The 13,326-nt window shown below is 38.2% G+C and overlaps 1 protein-coding gene across 20 annotated transcripts in view; it reads left to right on the top strand.

Annotated features, from left to right (window-relative positions):
- Positions 1–13,326, top strand: part of ZBTB20 (zinc finger and BTB domain containing 20) — an 820,261-nt gene that overhangs the window by 454,034 nt on the left and 352,901 nt on the right. For 7 of the 20 annotated variants that reach the window (XM_029213650.1, XM_029213649.1, XM_029213660.1 and 4 more), the window contains one exon: positions 187–234. The exons of the other annotated variants lie outside the window; for them this stretch is intronic. The gene's annotated coding sequence lies outside the window, so the exon portion shown is untranslated. The remainder of the gene's footprint in view (positions 1–186; positions 235–13,326) is intronic. 20 annotated transcript variants of the gene reach the window in all.

The raw sequence follows: 13,326 nt of genomic DNA, 5'->3' as shown, positions 1-13,326 counted from the left end.
CACAGGCAGCTACAAAAGCACTTTCTCAGGGCACAGTTGTATTTTCATTCCCAAAGGGGAGCATCCTTTACTTTTTATATAGTATCAGTGTGTCAGTGGCCTGAGTGAAAAGTAAATGGGGTTATTTTCTATGATTGTCATAGATTTATTAAATACCTAGCAGCAACAGTGCTCTTTTCATTTCAGAATGTTTCACCATCACTAACTGGATTTTCCTCGTGACGTTGCCGTCTGGTAAGCAACTTTCATCATCTCTAAATGGCGGTCCAAAATGCTGAGGTACAAAGAAGCCAAGTATATTTCGCCTAACCTCAGAAAGACTTAAACCTAAAGCTGTGGTGAGTCCACCACCTCAAGTACTAAATTTGAACAGAACGTATTTTGACATTGGTGAAGGGTACCTATTTCATATCCTATTTGTTCACTTGAAATACCATCATTTAGAATGATATGAAACATGATCTTGAGAACCTGTTGTCACAGAGTTCAACAAATGGTTTACAGTGATTTTGCTACACTGGGGTGGAAGTATTCAGAGGACACCTGAGTGGACAGAGAAGGTGATTTGGTGAAGTTGGGCACTGATGTTTCCATGTGGAACACTGAATGTTTTGGCATTATGCAAACAAAACCCTCCAAACATATTCTGTGATGCTTTGAACTACATGTTATTATTCAATGATATGCTACACATTTGGCGTGCATTTACTTCATGTGGATCAGCCTTAAAATCAGACATGACTGCTCTTGTGTGTATGCACAAACGAAGGGGACGTGGACAACCCTCACCACTACCACCAACATTACCAATTAAGTAAGAGGACCAACACCAGGGCTTCAAGCTAGCCTAGGTTTGAAACTTTGAGGTCTATGTGTCCTTTAGTGAGAATTGGTAAAGTTTCAAAATTCAAAGTTTCTAGAATTCTTGAGAGTTCAGTGGCTGGGAGGAGAGTGCAGGTCAGGACTGAGGGTATATTGGTAGAACACCATCAAGTCAGACAGAGCTTGAAAGAGTTGAGTTTGCTAGAGATTGGCCTACATAGAAATGCACTGGCAGATGTACCAGAGAGGGGAGGAGTAAAGGGGTGACTTACCTGGCATCTGAATATATTCTCCCTTGCTCTAGCCAGGCCTATTTAGTCATGAGCATCATATTCATCCAAACGTTTAGCATCTACACTCTTGACTTCACTTTATATGAATTTGCATAAAATGAGGAAAGTAATCTCTTGGGGTAATACAGATAGCTTTCTAGCAGAGACTTTCCATATCCATTACACATAATCCACAGTTGTCTACTGTATTTTTGTTTCTAATTCTGTTGTACATCTATCTGTCTTTCTGAATGTACCCATCTTGCCAGTGAAGGGCACAAGCCTTTAGATTGTAACTCCCTACTCCCACTCCCAAGCTTTACTCGTTATACTGCCCCAAAAGAAAGAGTGAGAATGTTAAGAACTCAAGGGACAGCCTCATTTGGTAACTTTTATTTGTCATTGCCTGCATTCATTGCGAAATGATCTCATCACAAAATGGCCTGAATTTCACACTCTTTCTGGCTTGCAAAGAAGCCAGTTCCTCCCCTATTTCTATCCAACACACAGAAAGCTCTTTATGTTTCTACGATCAGATAAAATCTGTATTGACATTTCTTTTCCTGTGGGTGTATTTCACTTCTAGGTATGAAGATTTAAACTATCAGGGCAATGCTGTATGTTTGTAGTTTCTCTGTTTTAGTAAATAAAAAGCTCCTTGGGAAAGGAGAGCACATCTTATCCACTAATGAATAAATATTTATTTTCATTTAAAAATGATACATGCTTATTAAAAATAATTTGGAAAAACACACTGGAGTAAAATGAAGAAAAATTAAAGTAATTATTTCTGTAATTTAAATCCAACCATTAATAACCATTTGATATATTTCTTTACGCTCATTTTCCCCTGAGGATATATTTTTTAAAACATGCTGTAATCATACTTTCCATATAATTTTATGTCCTGCTTTCAAAATTTAACCTCAGAATTCTACATGTAATTACATAGTCCTTATAAACATCATTTTAAATAAATATATACTATTTCTGAAGAGGAATAGCTTACTTAACCTAAATGTCCAACAAGAGTATTTTTTTTTAACTTTTTGTTTCCATAATCTTACATATAAAAAGTAAATGAATCAGTCAATAAATAATGAGTAAATGAATGAAAGTTCAAATCAGTATAAATTTTTAAAATTTTTATTATGAAAAATTTTAAATACATGAATGTAGACAGATCACTACAATGAACCCCCATGTACCCATAACCCAGCTTGCACAGGGATTAACTCATGGTCTATTGTTTTCCCGTGCTACCACCATGTTATTTTGAAGCAAACCCCAGTCATTATAGCATTTTAGTCCATCAATATTTCAGGCCCATCAGAACTTTTTACATTTTAATGTTAAAAACATTCAGATGAATAGTTCTAATCATTGTGTAGAGGAGTAGTTTTCTTCTGAGTGTGCTGTCATCACATTTTCTAAAATGTAACAATTGATCATAAAATCTCATCAGTGTGTTTCATAACATTCTTAGGCACATCTGTAAGCCAAAGGATAATTTGGTTGACTAGAGAGACATTTTACAGATTTGGCTAGGTTTCTTGGATGAATTTTTTTTTTTTTTGGTTTTTTTTTTTTTACTTGACTCAAACTTAGGATGATAATTTGCATGCCAGATCGATGCAGCATTAATTATACTCATTATTGGATATATGTTGTGTTATATACAATTCCATATTTGAGGTGAAAGGAAAACATAGACCTTTAACTACTCAGAAGTCCAGCATGGCTGCAGCCAACCCATCCTAGATAAATATGGTGAAAATACTTAAACCAAATGTAACACTGGATTTAAATGTTTATAGTTTTTTAAGATTTATTGGCAGAAATGGAAGGTTTCCTCCTAAGGAGGTACTTAGGAAGTCTGTAAAGGGAGGAATTATCCATTAATAGTCTGAATAATTTTTCAGAAAAGCACTATGTTTGGGGAAGTGGGCGTGGAGGGAGATGGTGCCTTGCAGAACAAAGGGCACTCACTGCCTGTGTGCCCGTGTGTGTTACTCCAGTTTATCCTGAGAATATTTAAAGAACCTTCTGTGGGTCAATTTCCCATGGCTAGACCACCTCCTTTATACCCAGAGCCACAAGGAGGAATGCTTCATGCAAGTAGGTTGTCTGCAGAAGACCAGTAGTGAAGGTTTTATCCTTCCTGGCTGTCTTTGACCTGCAGGTCAGTGACTGTTCCAACAGGTGTGTTCCACTCATCAGAGATTCAGGATGTGAGTAACTGCGTAACGTCCTGCATCAGTATAAACTGGATTTATGTGTTACTCACGTCTATTTAATCTTAAGAGCACATTTTCCATTGGCCTCGAAAGTGAGTAGCTAAGAATACTGATGTGCCTAACCCTTGGGGAAGGAAAAAAAAAAAAGAGCTTCCCCACTGCACTAAATCTCTAGAAAAATATGAGGGTTTACAGTATGGACACATACAAAATATTTTCAAACAAAGTTGGTGGAGGAAAGCACATGGAAAAGAAAGAAAGAAAAGAAATAACATAAGCAATAAACTATCCCAAGCAAACAGAAAGCATCAGTAAAAATTGCCAGAAACTGGATGGTGTAAACAGTACAAACTATTTTTTTCTTTCCATCTCATTTCTTTTTCCCCTCAGTCTTCTGATCATTTCTGTTTCTCTTTACCCTGGCCTGGCATTACCATCGTTAAAATGTCCTCAAAAGGTCAGGGATGTATCTGACAGCTTGGCGTTGAAGCAGGCATTCCAAGAAAAGATAGGTAGGAGCTAGCTACTATACTATTTTAAAGCTGCAAGGATATTTTACCATAACCCATAATACCCATATTTAAAACAGTTAACCTTTTCATCATTATTTTAAGATTGATGCTGACAACACGACAACTGAAATAAAGGTGTAAGTCTTCACTTTTTCCTGCATCCTCTTCTTACATGTGGTGTTGGATTATGTAGCTCATGTCATATAAACCTAGAATATAAAGTAACTTTTATAGAGAAGAGTAAGTTTACCAGTAGGTCTTTCTAACTAAAGTATTATTCATTATGCCCAAGTGAAACTTAAATGTCTCATCACGGCAACAGCTATTATTATTATTATTATTATTATTACTACTACTACTGTGATTAATGATAGTGTTCACTTCTTGGTGTATGTGTGTGGCATTTTCTCATGCTTGGCCTTTGGGTCTGGTGTTTGTTCCATTGTTACATTTGCTATAAAACAGCACGTCTTGGAATAAAGTAGTATTCCATATCCTGTACCTCCTTCTCTCTAGTTTAGTTCATAATCAGGGTTGGATGATTCTGCTTAGATAGGGCAGGAAATCCTTTGAAAATCCCCCATCAAGCCAGGACTTTCATTTTAGACTTAAATACAGATAGTTACAAAAGAAAAAAAAAACGTTTTGTTCATGTCATCAGACCTATGTTTCAAGAAGTTGGCATATTTTCTGGATAAACTTTATTAGATACGTAACACACCATCATGCACAATTAACATAAGGATGGGAATTACGGCATTCTTTTACTGAGATAACTGATGATTCTGCTTTACCTGGAGTGGTGAGAGAAGGATGAAAACTCCACTCAAGGCAAAGATATTCAAGGAGATGATTTTGTAGCCAACTCAGTCCTTTCACATTGGAAATGCTGAGAAGTCTCTGTTTTTTCACCCTTCACTAGCGATTACTCAAAGCCTGTGATATAAAGAACTTCCTTTGGAGATGGTCTGTATTTGGGGGGACTGATGCATTAGCAAACCGTGCTGGGCTCCATAGAAAATTGGTTTTATTTGTTCTATCCTACTCTATAAAATATTCTTAAGGTGCCGTTGATGTATACTTTTTTATCAAAAGCAATTTGCTTTCTAAGTTTCTGATGGCCATTCTGCGAATCAACCTAATGTATTTGTGGTGTGGGGATCTGTAACCTCTGAATGCTAAGTTTAAAGACCTTTATAATTACTTATTTAAAGACATTTTAGCCCTTAACTCTTTCTCTCTCTTTGTCCACAAACAAGTTGATTGGCTAATCATATCTGTATTTTTATTTTTGTTGCTGCACGCATTGCACATAAAACAGGAGAGAGGAAAGGCTATTTGTAAAAGGTAATTACAATGACAAAATTGTACTTTCTTTAACTGTTCTCATTTTCTAATGTTTGATTACATCAAGACCTGCACTCTAAGAATTGTGTTTCAGTTTTGCTAGGAAAATGACAAAGGAGAAAGGTAAATCCAGTTCTATAAAGTGATGTCAAGCACAACTTTGGCACAGCTACAAATATCAGTAGTTCATTCAAACTCTATTCCTCCACTCTGGTAGGACTTTGATTTCCAGCCATCCTTTGATAAGGATCCAGAGCAAGGAAGAAACAGACTACTTTTGAGACTTGGAGGTCTAATCTTCTATGAGGACATGATAGGTCTAGTAGATTCTTAGGAGCCTGAGTTATTTCTGGGATGGCTTATCCAGCCCTTGTAGAATCAGAACTCACACAATTTTCTGCAAATTAAATAAAAAACCCATATGTTAAGTGAATCTTTAAGATTCTTTCCAGATCACCCTTTCAACAAACTTTTGTTAATGCTCGCTATGTGACAGGTACATGTGAACCCATTTCTTTTTTTTTTTTCTTTACCTTCTTACTCCTTATACTCTATTTATTTATTTTTCACGTAAGCAAGGAGAAAGCTCCTTATAGTTTGTAAGGGCCCTGTGCATATTTGTATCTAGCCAAAGATTCAGTCCTTTCCGGGAACTCGGGTTGTCAACCGGTGATCTCGCCTTTGTCTTGCCTCGTAGTTCTGCCTGTGGCGCCTGTCACTAGCAGTCAAATAAGGACAATTTTACCATTCTCTCCTGCTGCTCTAATTTTTTTTTAGTGCCGGTACGTGAATTTGTTATTCTTTATAATTCCCTTTGAAGTTGGAAATCCAAGGGGAATCTAAAACTGACCAGATGTTTCTGCTGCTGGAGAGGGAAGAGAGTAAGGATTAAGTTTAACGAAAACTTGGTCTCTAGGAAAAAAAAAATCATTTCAGCTGGAAATCATCATTAAGTGTACTCATTTGCTACATATCTATTAATTTACATTTACTAGTTCTTTATAGACAATATCACCTATCAATTTTCTCTGGGGGAGGGAAACATCATAAATTTTGTGAACAAATACGTTCATGTAGTGGTTCGCTCAGGCCTATTTCTCTTTTAGAGTTTTAGTTCTATTGCCCTACATATTCCCCTCACCTGCTTTATGCTTTACAGTGAGTGTTTTCTGTTATTGTTGTCATTGTCGTCCTTGTTGTTGTTGAAGGATCATTATCATGTCCCATCAGACTGGGAGGCCAATTCTGCAAACTTTTCTAAGAGGGTGAGGTCAATGCATCCTGTCGTTAGGGAGGGAAGGAAGGGAGATCTGCCAAAGTGCTTAGCCTTTATGGAGAACTTCATCCTCTTTAGAGATCTGTAGATCAAAACAAGAACAAGAGTGATGAAGACCTTCAGAGTAAAAAAAGAAAGTCTTGTGGTCTTTTAAGGATTCAGATAATATTGCAAACAGTGTGAATAAACAGGTTAGGAGATGGAAAATTATAGTTAGGTATACGAAAACACAAAAGAGAAAAAGAAAAGCTGTCATTTGTGAGAGGACATTCATGGGGCCTCTCAGACTAGACGTCCAAAGCTTCAGGCCCTGGTGTAAGAGGAAATATGATTAAAAAATAAAATTGGAGAAGCGTCTTAGAAACCAATCAGGATGTTTTGGTGGTGTGCTTAGTACTTCACACAAGTGTTGGATTGCAGAGATGGACTTTTTATTTGCTCGCTTCTTGCACAGCGTCTGTCATACCATCCCCTTGCATTGCTCTCTGGATTTCCCAGGTTTCTGGGAGGACAGAGAAATCTGTGAATAACTACTGTGCACCCCTTACCTTGCTCAGTGGATTAAACATTTGGAAGCATTCCCCACACCTCATAAGGGATGAATACTCCCAACTCAGTTTCTATTGCCCTCACCTATCTTGTTTTCAGATAGACACTCTGCATACTCAGTAATTATATTAAGCTTCTTAAGCAGCACACATCAATTTCATATACCATTTTAAGCATTTTTTCAGCGTTTTGAAAGAGAGAGTAGGGGAAGAGACAGAGAGAAATCACTTAGCAGCTGATTCACTTATTTTAAGCAGCTTTCCCCATTTGAAAATATAAAAAATTCAGGCCCTGGAACATTGGGTGATTTGAATGTTCTATAAGGATTTGAAAAAAGATTTTTTTGAATCATATGTTCTACATTCAGGGACCCAGATTTTCAGTTTAGCCCTTTAAAAAAAAACCAGGTTAAAATAAGGGGGTTTCAATCTAAAGTTTCTCTTCTTTTTCATTTATCATTATTATTATTACTATTAGTCAAAGCAGATGGTATGAAAAGCATTTTTGTTGGTCTCACTGATGACAGAGCTTAACCTAATAGTCCAAGACTTGGAACTTGGTGTTTCAATAAAGAAAACACTGTTTGAGGTATTTTCCATTCAAATCAGCATCAAAAGTTTTTAATTAACACCATCAGAAATTAATGGGCTAAATGCAGTTCAAGGTTCCTACATACCCCACTACTGGGAACGAGACAGCCAGAGGGACCCACTGAGCACGTTTGTATTTTGTACTGTGTTTTTATTTACTCACTGAGCAGAGTCCCAGCTGCATGTTACCAGCAGAGTGAAACCTATGAGGGCCCCTCCACCCCAGCACTTTCACTTTGCTCACTGATCATTGTCCACAGTTCCTCCTAATTGTAATTGGTTAGAAAGTTTGAAATTAGCAAGTCCTTGTCAGTGCAGAAGAGTTTTGAAATCGAGGCTTGATACAGCCATCAGGCCTGCAGAAGCCTAATGGCTTGCTGGGTGGGTCAAGAGCCTCAGAGCCCTGAGCACTCTCATCCTCAGGCTTGGCCCCAATCACCATCCACCACCCTCCAGAGCTCCCTGTCTTAGACGTCGATGGCTTTGTTTGGGGCCTTTTCTTTTCCATCACTAAAGCCTCTGTCAGGATGCACAGACTGGACTGACTACTGGGCATGGGGAAAATAAGAGCAAATGGAATAAAGAGTGAAGAAGAGGATCAAGGAAAAGGGAGGAAAGAAAAGGGGAAGAAAAAGCATAAAATGGAAAGGAAGTGGATATGAGATGGAAAGAGCTTTGTAAATATTGACATTTGGCTTCTGTGCAACTGGATTTGATGTCTCAGAATGGAACTCACTGACAGAGCCTAAATGGTCCCTGGGGCTCTTTTTTTTCTCCCAGAACTTTTTAAAAGACTTGCCCACTTGTGGTCAAAGGGACGCTACATATGTTCATATAAGCGTCCATAATGTACCCGTCCACCACATTTTCTAGGGATTAGGAATACAGTCATATCCTTTATACATTATAATAGAAGAGTGAAGGGCCTATAAATTCTTCTCCTGTAACCATAAAATATCTATTGTTTAACCTTATGATCTGGGCCCCCAAACCAAAATTCTCCAGAAAGCTCCTATGCTGCTTGCTAAAGTGCAAAATAAACTCACCTTCAGCCTTACAGCAACACAGGAACTGCTTGGGCAAAGTTAACGAAAGTAGATATTGTCAGCAATGAGGAAATGTTTATAGAAGCTTAAAGGTCTTAATAACTTTCTATAAATCTTCTCATTTATGTTGAAAGCCTTCAAGCTTAATACATTTAGATGCAACCCGTCACCTTTTCTTATTTCTCCTCTACTTTAATACAAAACAACAACAACAAAAAAATGCAAACCAACTACAACAGCACAGATAACATTGCCATGAATTCAGAATGTCAGGAAATTTTCAGTAGGCCTAGTCATGACAAAATGATGCAAAAATGCATCACCATTTTTAGAAAAGCTCCCTAAAGCAATTCAAAGCTTTCTCTCCTGAAACACAGGGAGATCAACATATATCAGCTCCTGGAGGGTAATTGGTGAATGAGTGTCAGGATTTTCATAAGAACTGCTAAGAGTCTGATCTTGACATCATAGCCAGAGAATCAGGTAAGCCGATTAGCAAATCATCATTTTTCTGTTTCTAAGCTGGGCAGTGTCAGGATTTACTATCCCAAAGTTTGACTTCTTGCGGGAGTCAGAGACACTTTACGTGGAATATAATTTAGTAAAAAGATGTCAGTCTAACCTTTCCCGAGACCATCCTTTAGATCAGGTTGTGCTAGATCAGATTGCTCAGTGTCTATGCTCCACCCCCAGACGTCTTTATAGTCTGCTTTAGCCGGTATGTGGGACATATCCCTCAGCTCACCTGTAATTCCAGCCACACCGAAGCAGCTCAGTGTTATCCCAGACTCGGCCTCTGTGTTGGTCTTCCATTTTCTGGCCCAGGGCCTTTTCCAATGCTGGGAGAGCTCAATAAATCTACACTGGATTGGGGAACTAGAATGGCAGCTTAATTTCCTGCGGGGGCAACTCTCAACCAAAGGAGGAACAGAGGTGGAAAAGAAATGTTCCAGTCTCCAGTCCTCCTCCCTGACTCACTCTCATCACTCCTTCACTACTGCCTTCTGAGGTCACCTTCCCAATTACTATCTGCACCAAGTCCTTGTCTCAGACTCTTCTTTGGATGGAACCCAAATGAGTCAGGTAGTCAGAAGACTTTTAGTTTGTTTTAATCAGTCAGTTCACAGCATCTGCTTCTCTGCTGTCTACTACCCACAATGAGCTATTGCCCATTCATAGCCCCGTTCCCAAAGCTAGATAGAAGCCCAGTTGCTCACATCAATAGACTGTAACATTTGGAGGGAGAAACATTGTTGTTCTTTTTTTTTTTTTTGTGGTACGCGGGCCTCTCACTGCTGTGGCCTCTCCCGTTGCGGAGCACAGGCTCCGGACGCGCAGGCTCAGCGGCCATGGCTCACGGGCCCAGCCGCTCCGCGGCATGTGGGATCCTCCCGGACCGGGGCACGAACCCGTGTCCCCTGCATCGGCAGGCGGACTCTCAACCACTGTGCCACCAGGGAAGCCCGAAACATTGTTTATTCATCTGTGGTCTCCTGTATCTAGCACTGCCCTGACACATAGTAGGTATTCAATTAATGTTTGTTGGATGAGATACGTAATCTGCACAGGGATTTTTATTTCCAGTGATAAGAAATACTGGTGTGTTTCAATCATGTGAGATGCATTACAGCAAATTTGTTGCTATTAATAAATTTCTGAAGTATGTGATTTATTCTTTTAAAAATCAAAACAAACACAAGACTGTCCCTATAATAAAGTTATACACCTGTGTTTTCTAATATGCTTTATTAAGTGGGAGAAAAATGGGTTATGTTTTAGTTTGTACTCTAGAAATTGCAAATAACCCTAGGTAAACCCATGAGAATGTGTTAGAATCTAAATATCATCTCTCCTGTACATCAAGGTGGGGAAAATAAAGTTGAGTACTTCAGAGTCATACTGTAGGAATAGTGGCAGATACTGAAGTGTCTGATCAAATTCAACAGGCTTTTTAATGACTCTTGTTTTGGGGTATTTATTGCTGTGATTATGTGAGTCTAGTCTGAAATGAGACATGGTGATGTCCTGTTGATAGCTGTTTTCTAGATAGAAATCTAAGATCCTCTATATCTATAATTGGCACCAGGGAAGGGTCTACATTCTGTAAGAGAGATTAGTGAAGTGCCAGAACACAAATAACAATGAAATAGAAAGTTCAAAACTTTCTTCCTGCATCTCAGTGTCCAAGACGTGAAATTTTAAAGTTATGTCCAGGGTGCGGTGACCAAGATGATCACCCTAACACCACAAGCCTCCTTCTTTTTAACGAATGTCCCACTCTGGACTGAAGAAGAAGGACACTTCAGGAAAAGGGATCTTAATTTCCCACGTAGTTTATTTTGGCCCCATGTGAGTACAAAAGGACCTGATGTTGCATGTTAGCTGTACTCCTCTGAGAAAAAATAAGATTTTCTTCCCCACTTTAGGAAATTTCTTCAACTTTTATTCTAGGAAGATTAAACTATTGATGATTACTGAATCTGTCCAAAAAAAAAAAAAAAAACAAAAAGTATCTGTTTCAGGAAGAAATGGTGATTTCCATTTACTTTCTCAACATTCTTGCTGACACCCGGAGAACTGTAAAATTATAAATATTTAGAAACATTCCCTTCAAGAAAAGTCAACTATCTGATCTGCTCTTTTCCAAAGTGGACTTATTTGGAATTTGTACTATGCCCTGCAGCAGTTTTCTAAATATCCTCATCTTTTCTCCAGTGATTATTGATCAACCTCCTAGGAAACCCCTTTCTACACTAATGTTGTTTTCCAGAAAAATATCAGCTCAGTTGTGAAAGATCCAAAAGGAGGCTCTGAGACAGTGATTATAATGGCTGATGCTGTTTGTGTTCTGAAGAGTTTGTGGTTTGGTATAGTGTGTAGTTTGCCAAACTTTGTAGAATGGTTATTGATCCCCTCAGGGAGGCCTAGTGGCAACTGGAGCTCCAGGGGTTAGTCATATCTAGCCCAGCAGAGCCTCCTCTAAGGCTCCAAATCCCTCCCAGTTTATCCCAGCAAGCAAGCAAGACAAATATTACCCCTTTCTATGTGTGCCATGACATGAAGAAGTTTGGGAAGTGCTAGTGTTATGGACTGAATGTTTGTGTCCCCCCCAAAATTCATATGTAGAAGCCCTAATTTCCAACGTGGTGGCAATAGCCCCATGCTTGGAACTTTATTTAAGCTATCACATTAAATACCCTTACAGACTAATAAGGCAGTATATAACATGATAGTTAAATTCTGTGGGCGACAGACAAGAAAGTCTATACAACACTTACCAGCTTTGTGACTTTATGGGAAAGTTTATTATCTTCTCTTTGGCTCAGTTTCCATACTGCACCGTTATAACAGTAATAATAATAATATTACTTACCTCCAAAAATATTGCTGTAAGGATTAAGTGAGTGAGTATATCCAGAATGTTCAGAACAGTAGTAAGTACTCAATAAATATTACCTATTAATTTCTATCTTTTGATGCCTACATTAAAATCCCACTCTTCCGTGAACCCGTCTATTAAAATATATATCCACATTGATTTCAACTTCTTTGATTTAGAAGTAGATCCTAAGAAGAAATAATGTAATATAAATGGAAAAGTCTAAGGCCTCTATGCTTTTTTTTTTTTTTTTTTTTTTTGCGGTACACGGGCCTCTCACTGTTGTGGCCTCTCCCGTTGGGAGCACAGGCTCCGGACGCACAGGCTCAGCGGCCATGGCTCACAGGCCCAGCCGCTCCGCGGCATGTGGGATCTCCCCGGACCAGGGCACGAACCCGTGTCCCCTGCATCGGCAGGCGGACTCTCAACCACTGCGCCACCAGGGAAGCCCCCCTATGCTTTTTAATTTTGGCCCTCCAGCCTCCTAATATTGTGGCCTCTGGGAATTTGATTAAGATTCTCATACTCAGTTATGTTTTTATTTAAAATGTGTAAACATTAGCCATCTTAGTGTTTTTATCAGAATTTAAATGAGATAATATGTTTGGAGTCTACAGTCTTGCCTGGACAATAAACAGTTTTGTAAATGTTAGTCTTTTCTCCCTTATGGTGCTATAAAATTGTTTTGTTTGTTTTAGCATCTATATGTATCTATTAGTATCTCTGGGTAGGTAATTCATATATTTCTGCCAGTGCCACAGGCACTCACACATTAGTCTGAGACAGTCAATAAATATCTATAGGCTGTACAGAGGCAGTGATATTAAATGGTGAGCTGGTGCAATTCTCAGTTTATCACAAGTTTTCCTGCCTCTGACATGGTATGCACTCTTCAAATGTCCCATTGTTTGATTCAATAGTGGTAAATACAAAGGATTTTTTTCTTGGTCTGTTGATTTGTAAAAGATTTTTATTCAAATGAAGAGAAAATTTTTTATAAGGCAGTCTTTAGTTTCTACTAAATATGAACATATAGAATTGTTGAAATGGAAAAGAATAGAAACACAGTTTTCAGAGTGATGCTGATATTAGTTGATGATGCCAAGGCACCAATGAAGAGTGTATTTTTAAAATTGAATATGTTCTTATTTCTTGTTTGTTGATTTTAAAGGTTATCTAAACATGTGAAGAAAAAAATCAAATTTTTCCAATTTGAAAAGAACAAAAACAGCTAAAACCTTCTTTTAAAATTTCGAAGCTATTATGAGACTATTACAGAAAAAAGATTGTACATGA

The sequence above is a fragment of the Monodon monoceros genome, unplaced genomic scaffold (genome assembly GCF_005190385.1).
Source record: "Monodon monoceros isolate NGI ecotype Baffin Bay Population unplaced genomic scaffold, NGI_Narwhal_1 Super_Scaffold_11, whole genome shotgun sequence".
Taxonomy (NCBI): domain Eukaryota; kingdom Metazoa; phylum Chordata; class Mammalia; order Artiodactyla; family Monodontidae; genus Monodon; species Monodon monoceros.
The sequence above is the reverse complement of the archived record's forward strand: the minus strand, read 5'-3'. Positions and strand labels throughout refer to the sequence as shown.